The following is a 12,126-nucleotide window of genomic DNA, read 5'->3' as shown; positions in this document are numbered from 1 at the left end:
GAAATCTCTCGATAAAGATTCTTCGATCACTTATAGGACCAATAATCACAGCAGCTAAGATCTTATATTTTGAAAATATTTTTTTTTCTCAGAGAATCATTTTTAGACACTAAATTTACAATACTTATTTAGTCTTTTCTCTTGTTACGAAAATCTTTTATAAATTGTCAGCAATATTTATTTATTAAATTGTTTGAAAATAGAAATATCGAAAACTATTTGGTGCGCATTTTTTAGGATTTATTAACTTTGGATACTGTCAATTTATTTTATAACAGCTTTTAAACTTTTGTACCAAGGAGTTACATGAGTATTAAATAGTGTTCATTCAATAACAGGCTCGAAGTATTGATATGAATCTGCCAAAATATATAATTCAATCTTGAATTGGAAAACGTTGTGACATTGAAATATAAGTAATAATTATAAACACAATAATTGTATGGATTAAAAGTGTAACAAAAAAAAGTTTATAAGTTAACTTAATGCTCGTATTTTTTGTTTTTTTTTTTTTTTTTTTTTTTTTTTATAGCAAAGATTTTTTTTAAAGGCCACGTTGTCAGCCGTCGACCCCCCCCCCTCCCCCTATGGCTTTTCATGGTTTTTTTTCGGTTGGATATTGGACCCCCCCCCCCTAAGGTGGCCACGTGGTTTATGCACGAACCCTAAGGCGTGTGCACTGCCGTGCAAGGCGGACTTGGGGGACAAGGCAGAGCAAACGAAGGCGCGCATCAAGTGCGCCAACTGTGGAGGTAACCATACCAGCAACTACCGTGGATGCAGCGCACGGAAAAACTACCTCGAGGAGCAGGAAAAGAGGAAGAAGAAAGCAGCAGCGTCTCACCCTCCTCGGCGAAGTACGAGCGTAACCGTGCTGGCAGCTGGTCATCGTACGGTTCCAGCGGACAACTCAGCGTTCCCACCTGAATGGGGGCGATCGTTCGCCAGCGTGGCCGCTGCCGGCAGTGGCAATACAATCTCGCAGGGGAGATGATGACGCGGTTTCGGACCTGCCGTAACAAGGCGGAGCAATTCCTGGCCCTTGGGGAGCTGATGACCAAGCACATCTATAAAGGATAAAAAACTATGATCTAGTTTTAAGCTTTCTCTATTTCTATCCTCTTTCCCTTGCAATTTTAGTAAGATTTTTTTTATTTTTTTCTTACTCTTGGTGACACCTTTATTTACAAGCAATAACTGTTCCAACATGGGTTATGATGTAACACACAACTGTAAGGAACTCCAAAACTCTGTAATGTACCTCAAAAGAACTTATTGTATCTTGATTATTCACCAATAAACCGAATTGAAAATTGAAATTGAAAATATTTAAAAAAACTAACTTAATCCACCTACGTGGTTGATGCCTTCCTCACTTTTACCAACAATGGGTCATATGAGTGGTTTGGACACATATTTCAGCTATTTTTTTTAGATCCAGAATACTTACACACATATAACTTCAGTAATCATAACTCGAGACAATTTGCCAGATCAACAATGCTGTGAGCTCGTTAGAAAGGTTTTTCGTTTACCTAACCAACGATGGGTTGGATGGTGGATCCGGACACAGTTTACATACATTTAAGTGAGATCCGGCTTCCAAAAAGTACATAAATATTACTTAAGTGGCCATATCTCCAGACAGGTTTGCCAGATCTTCAATGTTTTAGACTCGTTAGAAAGGTTTTTTGATAACCTAACCAACGATGGGTCGGATGGTGGATCCGGACATAGTTTACATACATCTAAGTGAACTCCTGCTTCCAAAAAGTACATAAATATTACTTAAGTGGCCATATCTCCAGACAGGTTTGCCAGATCTTCATTGTTTTAGACTCGTTGGAAAGGTTTTTTGATAACCTAACCAACAATGGGTCGGATAGTGGATCCGGACATAGTTTACATACATTTAAGTGGGATACCTGCAATTTCTTCGGTTCTCCGTGACAGAACGATTCGCGGTCACTCAGTCATCAACCACGATGGAGGAACAAACCTGTACTCGGCCAACTCTTCCTTCTGCTTGCAATACCGGACACACCGGTGAACTATTTTCCAGAGCTGCAGGAGGAAGAGTTCGCTGTTCTTGTCCAGGAATGTTCGAAAATAAGCCGGAACATGCCGGAATCGTAATCAAATGCGTGTACCGTTCGCCAACTCCTTTTGTTTTCAAATTTAGTTTTGATCCGCCAAAAAATAGCTTTGTTGTTTACCATCTGTCACCTCAAGGTTGAAAATACACGGTGGGAATGCTTACTTCAATTTTCGTTAATGTATTGACCAGTATATTGATTTCAGCGTCAATAGATTAACGAAAAGTAAAAACTTTGACTCTGTACACCCCCTAGGATCCGGCTTCAAAAAAGTGCATCAATATCATTTATGTGGCCATATCTCGAGACAGGGTTGCCAGATCTTCAATGTTTTAGACTCGTTGAAAAGGTTTTTTGATAACCTTACCAACGATGGGTCGGATGGTGAATCCGGACATAGTTTACATACATTTAAGTGGGATCCGGCTTCAAAAAAGTGCATCAATATCACTTATGTGGCCATATCTCGAGACAGGGTTGCCAGAACTTCAATGTTTTAGACTCGTTGGAAAGGTTTTTTGATAACCTAACTAACGATGGGACGGATGGTGGATCTGGACATAGTTTACATTCATTTAAGTGAGATTCGGCTTCCAAAAAGTACATAAATATTAATTAAGTGGCCATATCTCAAGACAGGGTTGCCAGATCTTCAATGTTTTGAACTCGTTGGAAAGGTTTTTTGATAACCTAACCAACAATGGGTCGGATGGTGGATCTGGACATAGTTTACATTCATTTAAGTGAGATCCGGCTTCCAAAAAGTACATAAATATTACTTAAGTGGCCATATCTCAAGACAGGGTTGCCAGATCTTCAATGTTTTAGACTCGTTGGAAAGGTTTTTTGATAACCTAACCAACGATGGGTTGGATGGTGAATCCGGACATAGTTTACATACATTTAAGTGGGATCCGGCTTCAAAAAAGTGCATCAATATCACTTATGTGGCCATATCTCGAGGAAGGGTTGCCAGAACTTCAATGTTTTAGACTCGTTAGAAAGGTTTTTTGATAACCTAACTAACGATGGTTCGGATGATGGATCCGGACATAGTTTTCATGCATATAAGTGAGATCCGGATAAATGTGAAAACACATTTTTATATATAACTTTTGAACTACTTATCGAAACTTCAAACAATTCAATAGCGATGTATGGGACCCTAAACCAAGTCGAATGCAACCGATTTTATCAAAATCGGTCCAGCCAGTGCTGCGAAAACTTGGCAAGAATTTTGAACACATACATACATACACACACACACACATACACACACACAGACATTTGTTCAGTTTTCGATTCTGAGTCGATAGGTATACATGAATATAGGTCTACGAGATGTTTTTCAAAAGTTCAATTTTCGAGCAGGATTATAGCCTTACCTCAGTGAGGAAGGCAAAACACGAATTTAGAGTAATTTCCTGTGAAAAAATTTTAAATATCAATCCCGGGGAGGATGGAAGCTTAGGTGTAAAAATAGGTTTGCAATTGTCTCAACAATCAAGCCTTTGGACACCTAGCTTCGTTAATTTTTGATTTTTAAAAAAGAAAACAGAAAATACACATAAAATTCCTTGCTTGTTCTCATGGTTTGCTTCCATTTTTAATTTAATCATTTATTTTTTGTTCAAAGCAATCGTTTTTTATAAAGTCAACATATGCCTGCGTCAAATTTTGTACCGTTTTCCGACAGTGACACTCTGGCTGTAGAAAAATAGAACCATCACCAGGCCGCCAAACTCACCAATACCACAGCACAGAATCCACAACAGTGCCCTTCAGGGACCATCCCTGCCAGGTCGTCGTCTGTGCGTGCCATCTGGCGGGAAGCACGTGCCACGTGTGTTTCTGGCACCACAATGCCACACGTGGCGCGTGAAGAGAGAGAGAAAAAAAGAAACCTACGACGCAATACCAAAATGATTGTAAAGCTGCAGGTGATCATCATAAATTTGCTGGAAAATTGGCTTGAAAGTGATAACAATTTTTCGGCGAGATAAAACAGCGTTTAAACGTGATGAAGAAGTTATGCAACTTGAGTGGGAATTAATTTCTGTTGGTGCAGATTAGCACGTTATCCTTGTTGAGAAACGGACGAAAATCGATTTATTTCCGGCCGGGTCAGGTTGTACTAATTCTTTGGCTTTTATTGCAGTTTGATGGAACAGGGGAATGCTTTCAAAGCTCACTCAGAGGACCCACTCGAACCTTTTCGGGGCAACTTTTTTTTTCGCTTTGACCGGATTTCAGGAGTTTGGCTCATTGAACCAATCGATGGGGAAGCATTTAAATTCAGCTAAGTAGGGGTGTCCTCTTGCAGATTATCCCAACAAAAAAAAAGTTCCCATTACTTCACCTCCTTTTTCAACAAATCACTTCCTTTCCCCTCCAAAAATAAATTAATTCTCCGGTTTTGCGCCCCAACTCACAATCATCCCCAAGATTAGCGACGTCGGCAGGGGAATCGTCTTTCACCCAGATATTTAAATTGACCTTCCTCCACCCTCTCGGGGTTTGTGACCTGTCCCGGGTGGCGACGGATTGATCCCGAATGCACAGGAAGCAGGACGGAGAGTTAGCCAACCGAGACAACCCCAGCCCCAGCCAAGTCTAATGCCGACGGGAGGACACTTTTTTTCCTCTTTTGACTTAGGGTATTTTAACCATTAGTGGACCCCCTAGTAGAGCCGAAGCACATTTTTCACAAATTTTCAATATTTTAAGCACTTTTTCATAACCCTTTGTATAAAACAATGAAATCTGAAGTCTTCTGAACAATTTTGACTATTTGTTTCATCAGTTATTTGTTTTTGAGCAGAAAAATAGCCATTTGAAAAAAAAGTTTTTTTGCCTTGTTATGGACCCCCTTTTCCTATAGTGGACCCGGGTCCATAATCCGATTGTGGACCCGGGTCCACTATAGGCAAACTGTTATTTTTATACCAAATTTAACCGATATTTAATGTTTTGATGCATAGTGTAGGTCTAATGATAGATATAATGAATAAAAGATGGATTTTGCTCACTTTTCATTATAAACAAATATGTTTTGTTAACAAATTTGGCTTTAAACAACAAAAAAACCTAACAGACATTTAAACACATTTATTTCCGAAAAATATCAGAGAAAACGTTTCAAAAACCACTATAAACAAAAAAAAACTAAAAAAAAAGTAATCTTGATGTAAATTTTTCCATATTAATTACATAAATGGTTGACCGAAACTAAATAATAGATTTGTTTACAGTTGCTGATAAAACCACCCATGTTTATTTAAAAAAAAAAAGTTTTGTTATTGATTTATTATAAAATATCATTTCAAACTGCAATTATGATGCTTCAGTTAAGTACAATTAACTATAGTTTTGATTAATTATAAATTTTTACGGCTTCAGCATTTTTGGTACTTTTAACATGTAAACAGCTATATTTATACTCATAATTTAAAAATATGCGTTTAGGTTGATAACAACAAGCATTTATTGTATGTTTTAGAGAAACTTTTGCTTGAATACACAGTTTTCTTCATTTTTGAAGGTTAAATTAACAGGGGTCCACTTTTGGAAAAGTTTGCATTTTCGTTGTCCTATATTGGACCCCCCTAATTTTTGCTCGAAAATGAGCAGTTCTTCGTTTTATTTTAATAAAGATCCTTAAACTTACATTATTTCGACTTGCTGAAGTTAAATAATCAGTCAAAAAATGATTGGATGGCTAATTCAATCATAAAATATAAATGCAGTTTTGTTGTGAAAATGCTAGTGGCCATGGCTGATTTCAGATGTCGAACTCAAAACACTTATTTTGGTGAAAAGGACAATTCAATGTCAGTCAATATTGTTTTAAAAGATGCTGAACATGCCAAATAAATGATTTGTAGACAACAACACGCTTGAAATTGTGATTTTATTGAATTTTTCATCAAAAACCCTTGAGAGGGTCCACTATAGGAAAGGGGTCCACTAATGGATAACGTACCCTAGGATAAAGAGGAGGGTGGTGGTGATGATTTTATTTTTACCTTTTATTTAGATGTTTTGCTGTTCGTTTTGGGAACGAAGAAATAATCATAAAAATATTTGAGAATTGAAATTCCGGTGAACCTCGTTGGATAAATGTACGACTCGTGCTGAAAAAATCCTATTTTTGCAACTTCTTGCATAAACTACTATTTTGACATTGTTGATCGCACTACTGGTTGCTGAGATACTCTTAATTTATCTTTTTTTGCACTCATTAAAAATGGAACTTTTCATGAAAAGTTTAATTTAAAAATAATGCAATCACACATTCGAGAAAAAAAAGGGTTTTAAAGCTTTTTAAAAAATGCTCATATTAGAATGAGTAGACAATTACACAAAAGTTACACTTTTTATCATTGATTGGGGGGCTAGCTGTTAAAATATTGCATTACTTACATTTTCAATTAGTTTACCTTCAACCTCAGTCTAAGTCTTATTCTTGCTTCGTTTGGAGACGGTGATTTTAGCGGATTGCATACTGGATTTCTTCATGTTTATGCGTATTTGCCCAAATTCAAGTTGCCTAGGAGTTGATAATATCGCCGAGAGCTACATGTTTTCCAATAATTTCAAAATTCAATTTAAAAACCTGGCCAAAGCAATGTGATATGATTTGGAAACTTTGTTAAAAAAAAATGTTTAGATTTATTCAGCATTTTGGGATTCATTATTTTGAGAGTTATTTTTTTATGAAATTTTTGTTTTTTGACAAAGAACTTTGTCCTAAGGGCACTGTCTACGGGTGTCAATCCAAAATTTCGCGAAGCGAAAGTGTAACGATTTGTGTAATCGTTTAAACGCTTATATCTTCCACCCAATTCAAGCAATCTGCATGCTTTATCCACCAAACGAAAGGGGAAGTCTTAAATTGCAAGTAGACTACCTCACAAAGTTGATAAAACTTTGTTAAAGTACTCAAAAGTTAAGATGAAAAATAAAAATTCAGACCGGGAAAATCCCGGTCGCTGATTGGTTGAGCGCAACCTTTCCCGAACACATTAATCAGATTCAAGTATCTAGCACTTAGCAAATTTTGCACTCTGCCACTGCTTCGAAAACGTCGAGCCGTCACAGCCAAGAGAGGTTATAAAAGAGCGCCGTGCCGCCGGTTGAAGCTCAAACGAGTCCGAAGCTTTGCACGAGGAGGATCGAGAAGCAGCAGCAGCACAGCAGAGCCGCAAAGAGGAAGGAGAGAATTGAAAAATTGGAAAGAGAGGCAGAGCAGGCGCGGGAGGGAAAATTGCCGGCAACTTGGAGTGTCATCATCGCATGGTTTTATCATCGTCATAGGACGTTAAAATGGCCCTTTTCAGGGCCAATTCACACGAAAGAGTATTCTTTAAAAATCTGGTTGGGTACGGTAGTGAGTGTTTGTGTGTGCGGAAGGGAAATCGAGTGGCAAGTTTGGGGCTTGAAAGAGCACCAAATTATCAACGCATACACACAAACGCGGGCTGGGGAGCTTCATTTGTGTGCGCCTGGTTTCTGCCGTGCAAGTGCAACTACCCTTCACGAGTTTGCTCATCCGATCGATCTTGGGGAAAATCGATTTTCGATATTAGTGTGGTTCCGCGAACACAGTTTTAGTGTGGTTTACTACACACACACACACGAGCAAATCCACAGTCGATGGCGCTTTCTTGCTACAAATACACTTGCAACGCACTGTTTGGTGCTCTAGGTGGTGTGTAGTATGTGTAAAGAGAATGAATAAAAAGATCGGAACCCATTTTTTTTGCGAAGCGAAATCGTTACGTGGCGATTTCCCCTCTTCGCAGATTTCCCCTCCTTTTCCTTCACGCTGATTGGTTGAACAAACCTTTCCCGATCATCCTCTCCGAGAGACGTGAGATTGATGTATCTAAAATCATCTCCACTCAAGCTCATAATTTTCTGACAGCCGAGGAGTCAACATCGAGTGGCAGTTGCAGAATCAGAAGGGACAGCAGAAATTTCCCCCGGTCAACGACGTGGAGAGGTCGCCGAAATGGCTCGGGCCATCGCAGGAACGGGACGGATTGTCGCTGCAGGCCATCAAGGAAGAACGTTAGGGACCGATGTGGTCAAGCTGCTGATCCCGGAAGGCTCCGGTTAACGGCATCAAGAAGGGGTCTCCGTGTTGATCGAGAACCAGTTCCCTTTGAGTCAAGTTGGTTGTGGTTGCGATAAAGTTTATGGTTTTTGATACTGGACATGAAATTTAACATTTCGGCAGTCGTGACCGCAATCCGGAGTGGCCGGAGGCCCCGCGGATGTTCCGAAGGGGGACATTTGCCGAACCAAAAGAGTTGGGGCAATATGGGTATCAAACATTATGGTTTTTGATACTGGACATGAAATTTGAAATTTCGGAAGTATTGGCCACAATCCGGAGCGGCCGGAGGCCCCGCGGATGTTCCGATGAGGGGACATTTGCCGAACCATAAGAGTTAGGGCAATATGGGTATCAAACTTTATGGTTTTTGATACTGGACATAAAATTTGACATTTCAGCAGTAGTGACCACAATCCGGAGGCCCCACGGATGTTCCGATGAGGGGACATTTGCCGAACCATAAGAGTTAGGGCAATATGGGTATCAAACTTTATGGTTTTTGATACTGCACATGCATCTGACCATTATCTAAAGTTACGCAGTTAAAATAAATCGCTTATTTTACGCAGGAAGTAATAAATCGATTACTGCGATTGCCTTTTTATTGTGCCGCGGCGAAATTCTGTTTCTGGAAATATAGAATAACTATTTTGAATTCAATTAGAGCCCTTGAAAGGGCAGTTTTAATGTTTGCTGTTGAAATTTACTTTGCTGCTGCCAATTGCTTGCAACAGCCTTGCAAAAACATTTCCGCATCTTGATAACTTTCGAGTGGTGAGGGAAAGTCGATTGATTTCACCTTGATTTCTATTGCAGCTCCATTTGCAATTTCCGTCCCCTTAGTTCGATAGGACGTTGATATTATGTCTTAAAACTATTCACAAAAGAGTTGTCTTATGTAATTATAAGGGAATCATGGGGAAATTTGGACCGGACATTTTTATCGAAAATTTCAACAATCATCTTGCAAAGTTCTTTGTCATACTGGTCATGTGTAACATAACCACCTGCACCTTTTTTGCTTTGAAAGCAAACTCATCACGTATACATTGCTAATGCTCCCCTTATAGCAGAGTTAGTCCACATCTTCTTCAAGCACTAACCCCCCGAAAATCCACCCGTTGATTGTGCGGTGCCGACAGGGCTGGAAACTCAATTTAAGTACCTCACAATTTATGCTAATCGATGATTTACATCAGTTCAGTGTTTGGGGGAGGGGGGATGCTCGCTTTCTCTCTCTCTCATTTTCCCCAAGGGAGCCAACTTTCCACCGAGAGCAGGTACTTTCTGATAACCTTCCACCAGGTGCCAGCCCCTCGTTTTTATGGCTTTATAGTGGCCAGCCGAAAAAAAAAAACTGGACTTTTCCACTTCGTTATCCTTTTTCGATTATTTTTATTTTCTTCGTTTTCCGTTTTCCAGACTCGGAAATAAAACAAAAATAAGAACGTCTATTATTGGAAGGGATTGACACTTTATTGCCCTCGTGCATAAAATTTATGGGTATCGTAATATTTTTTTTTCCTGTCACGACCCTGTCAACAAACTGCTGCTGCTGTAACTTTTTGGAGGGAGGACGACCTCTTAGAGGCCCTTTTTGAGAGAGGCAGGACAAGTGAATTAGAAGATGTTGTCCCTCTTTTGAACATATGGCATATGATGGACGGCTGGAAGAAATGATTGACTTTTTCGGATAAACAAATATATCTTTTCCCGGAACGACTGATTTAAGTACTTTTGACAGAGATGTATAAGAAAGTATAAGAAACTGGTATTTTAAAGCTATTCCACATAACCTTAACACACAGATAACAAAAATTTGCAGATAATGAAACCTCCTCTCGAAACAAACTTCTGCCCTCCCTTATGTAGTTATCACGCAGCAAACTTTAATTTGGTTCTGTTATCACAACATGGTGCAATATTTGCGATTGTATTTCCCGGGGTAAACCAACCACCCAAGCAGAGTCAGCTCACCTCACTGCAGGAGAGTGATAAATGGCAACTTTTGGTCGGTTATTTTGTGCCACGCAAATAAATTCGGACTCTCCCGACGGCCAACGGGGTGGGCCCCATCGCTCGGGAAAACTGTATGTCAAGCGGAGAGAGGTCAGCCACTTTTAGCCACTTTTACTGTTAGGTGGTGTTATCGATGTTTATTTTAGTCCAATCAGTATTTAGCCCAAGAAGTATTTCGACCAAACTTCATATAAAGATGCTTCATTTTTCGAGCATTTTGAAAGCAATTTGACAAAACTTGTTTTTTTTTTGTTTTTTTTTTTTTTGGGTTGAGACCACTGCGATCATGACTTTGATCTATTGCGGTATACCCATTTTATTATCGCAGTCTTCAGAATGACACGTTACCATTTAGGGTGACTGTCATTGGCTGACGTTGCGGTATGCCCCATTCAGGTATAATTTCTAAAATGAAATCAACTACCTTACTGGGGTTTTCTTGCCAGATCTCTTTAGGGCTTAAAAAAGGCCTGTTAAGAATCTGCCCTCGCCTTGCAGATAGTGCGCTGCAGTCGCATATTAGATGTTTTGATGTTTCGGTTTCACAGTCACAGAACCGACAGATATCTATTTGACTAAGACCTAGCTTTTTCAAATGATATCTAGACGGACAGTGTCCTGTTATAAGCCCGATATAGATATTTAGATATTTCTTGTTCAGATTGAGTATTTTTTTTATTTTTGAGTAGAGGGAGTGATGAACTCCCTAGATTGTCTCAGTAATTGTGTTTTCGTCCAGTTTAACTGAATCGTCTTTTCCTCATGTTTTACAAACTCCATTTTTAATACGCTTTTTGAGACCCCGCAGAAGGGTTCTGGGCCAATGAAGTGCCCTTCTGACCCATTTCTAGCAAGAAGGTCGGCTTTTTCGTTTCCATCTATACCCCGGTGGCCCGGAACCCAGTACAGATGTACTTGATTTTTAGATGCTAATTGTTTTAAAAGTTTTCTGCATTCCCATACTAGCTTAGACTGGCATGTTGGTGATTTTAGAGCATTTAACGCAGCTTGACTGTCTGAGAAAATACAAATTTTTGCAAGTCTGTAATTCCTTCTAAGACAAATGGATGCACATTCTAAGATAGCATAAATTTCTGCCAAAACTTGTTGATTGATTGCTAACTTTTTAGAAAACTTCTATGAGAGCGTTCTTTTATTACGTAATGCAAAAAAAAAAGGGATTTATAGACCCCCTACCCCCTCGTAAAGTGGCAGTGCGTGGCCGAATGGTTAAGCTGTCCGCTTTGTAACCGGATGATTCTGGGTTCGATTCCCATCTGCTGCAACCTTCCATCGGATGAGGAAGTAAAATGTCGGTCCCGGCCTTGGTTGTTAGGCCGTTAAGTCATTCCAGGTGTCGGAGTCGTCTCCATGCCATAAGTACAAACAACACACCAAACCAAGCCTACTCCGGTGGAATCGCTTGCGGCGGTTGGACTCACAATCCAAAGGTCGTCAGTTCAAACACTGGGGTGGAAGGTTCCTTGGAGTAAAAGAGGTTTGGGTGCTCTCCCCATTCAAGCCTTCGGACTCCTAGGTTCGAGCAGAAACTTGCAATAGAGACCACAAAAGACCCGGGGGTCGTTAATGTGGATGGTTTGATTTTGACCCCCTCGTAATAAAATTGCAATACAAATTTAAAAAAAATGTATGGCCTCCGACCCCCTCTCCCCAAACTGCGTTACGTAATAAAAGAATGCTCCCTATCTCTTGACTATTTTTTTAATTTACTTTTTTTGCGATGATATATTGAATTGGGATTTTCTCTACCAACTAACATGATTTGTGAAAAAGTTAACCCGAAACCTCTTCATTTTTTTGTGAAAATTTTCTTGCAGCCAAGTGCAACAAGTTGAAAAAAAAAAATTTACAATCACTCGATAATTTTTG

The sequence above is a fragment of the Culex pipiens genome, unplaced genomic scaffold, assembly GCF_016801865.2.
Source record: "Culex pipiens pallens isolate TS unplaced genomic scaffold, TS_CPP_V2 Cpp_Un0045, whole genome shotgun sequence".
Lineage (NCBI taxonomy): Eukaryota > Metazoa > Arthropoda > Insecta > Diptera > Culicidae > Culex > Culex pipiens.
Note: the sequence above shows the minus strand (reverse complement) of the source record.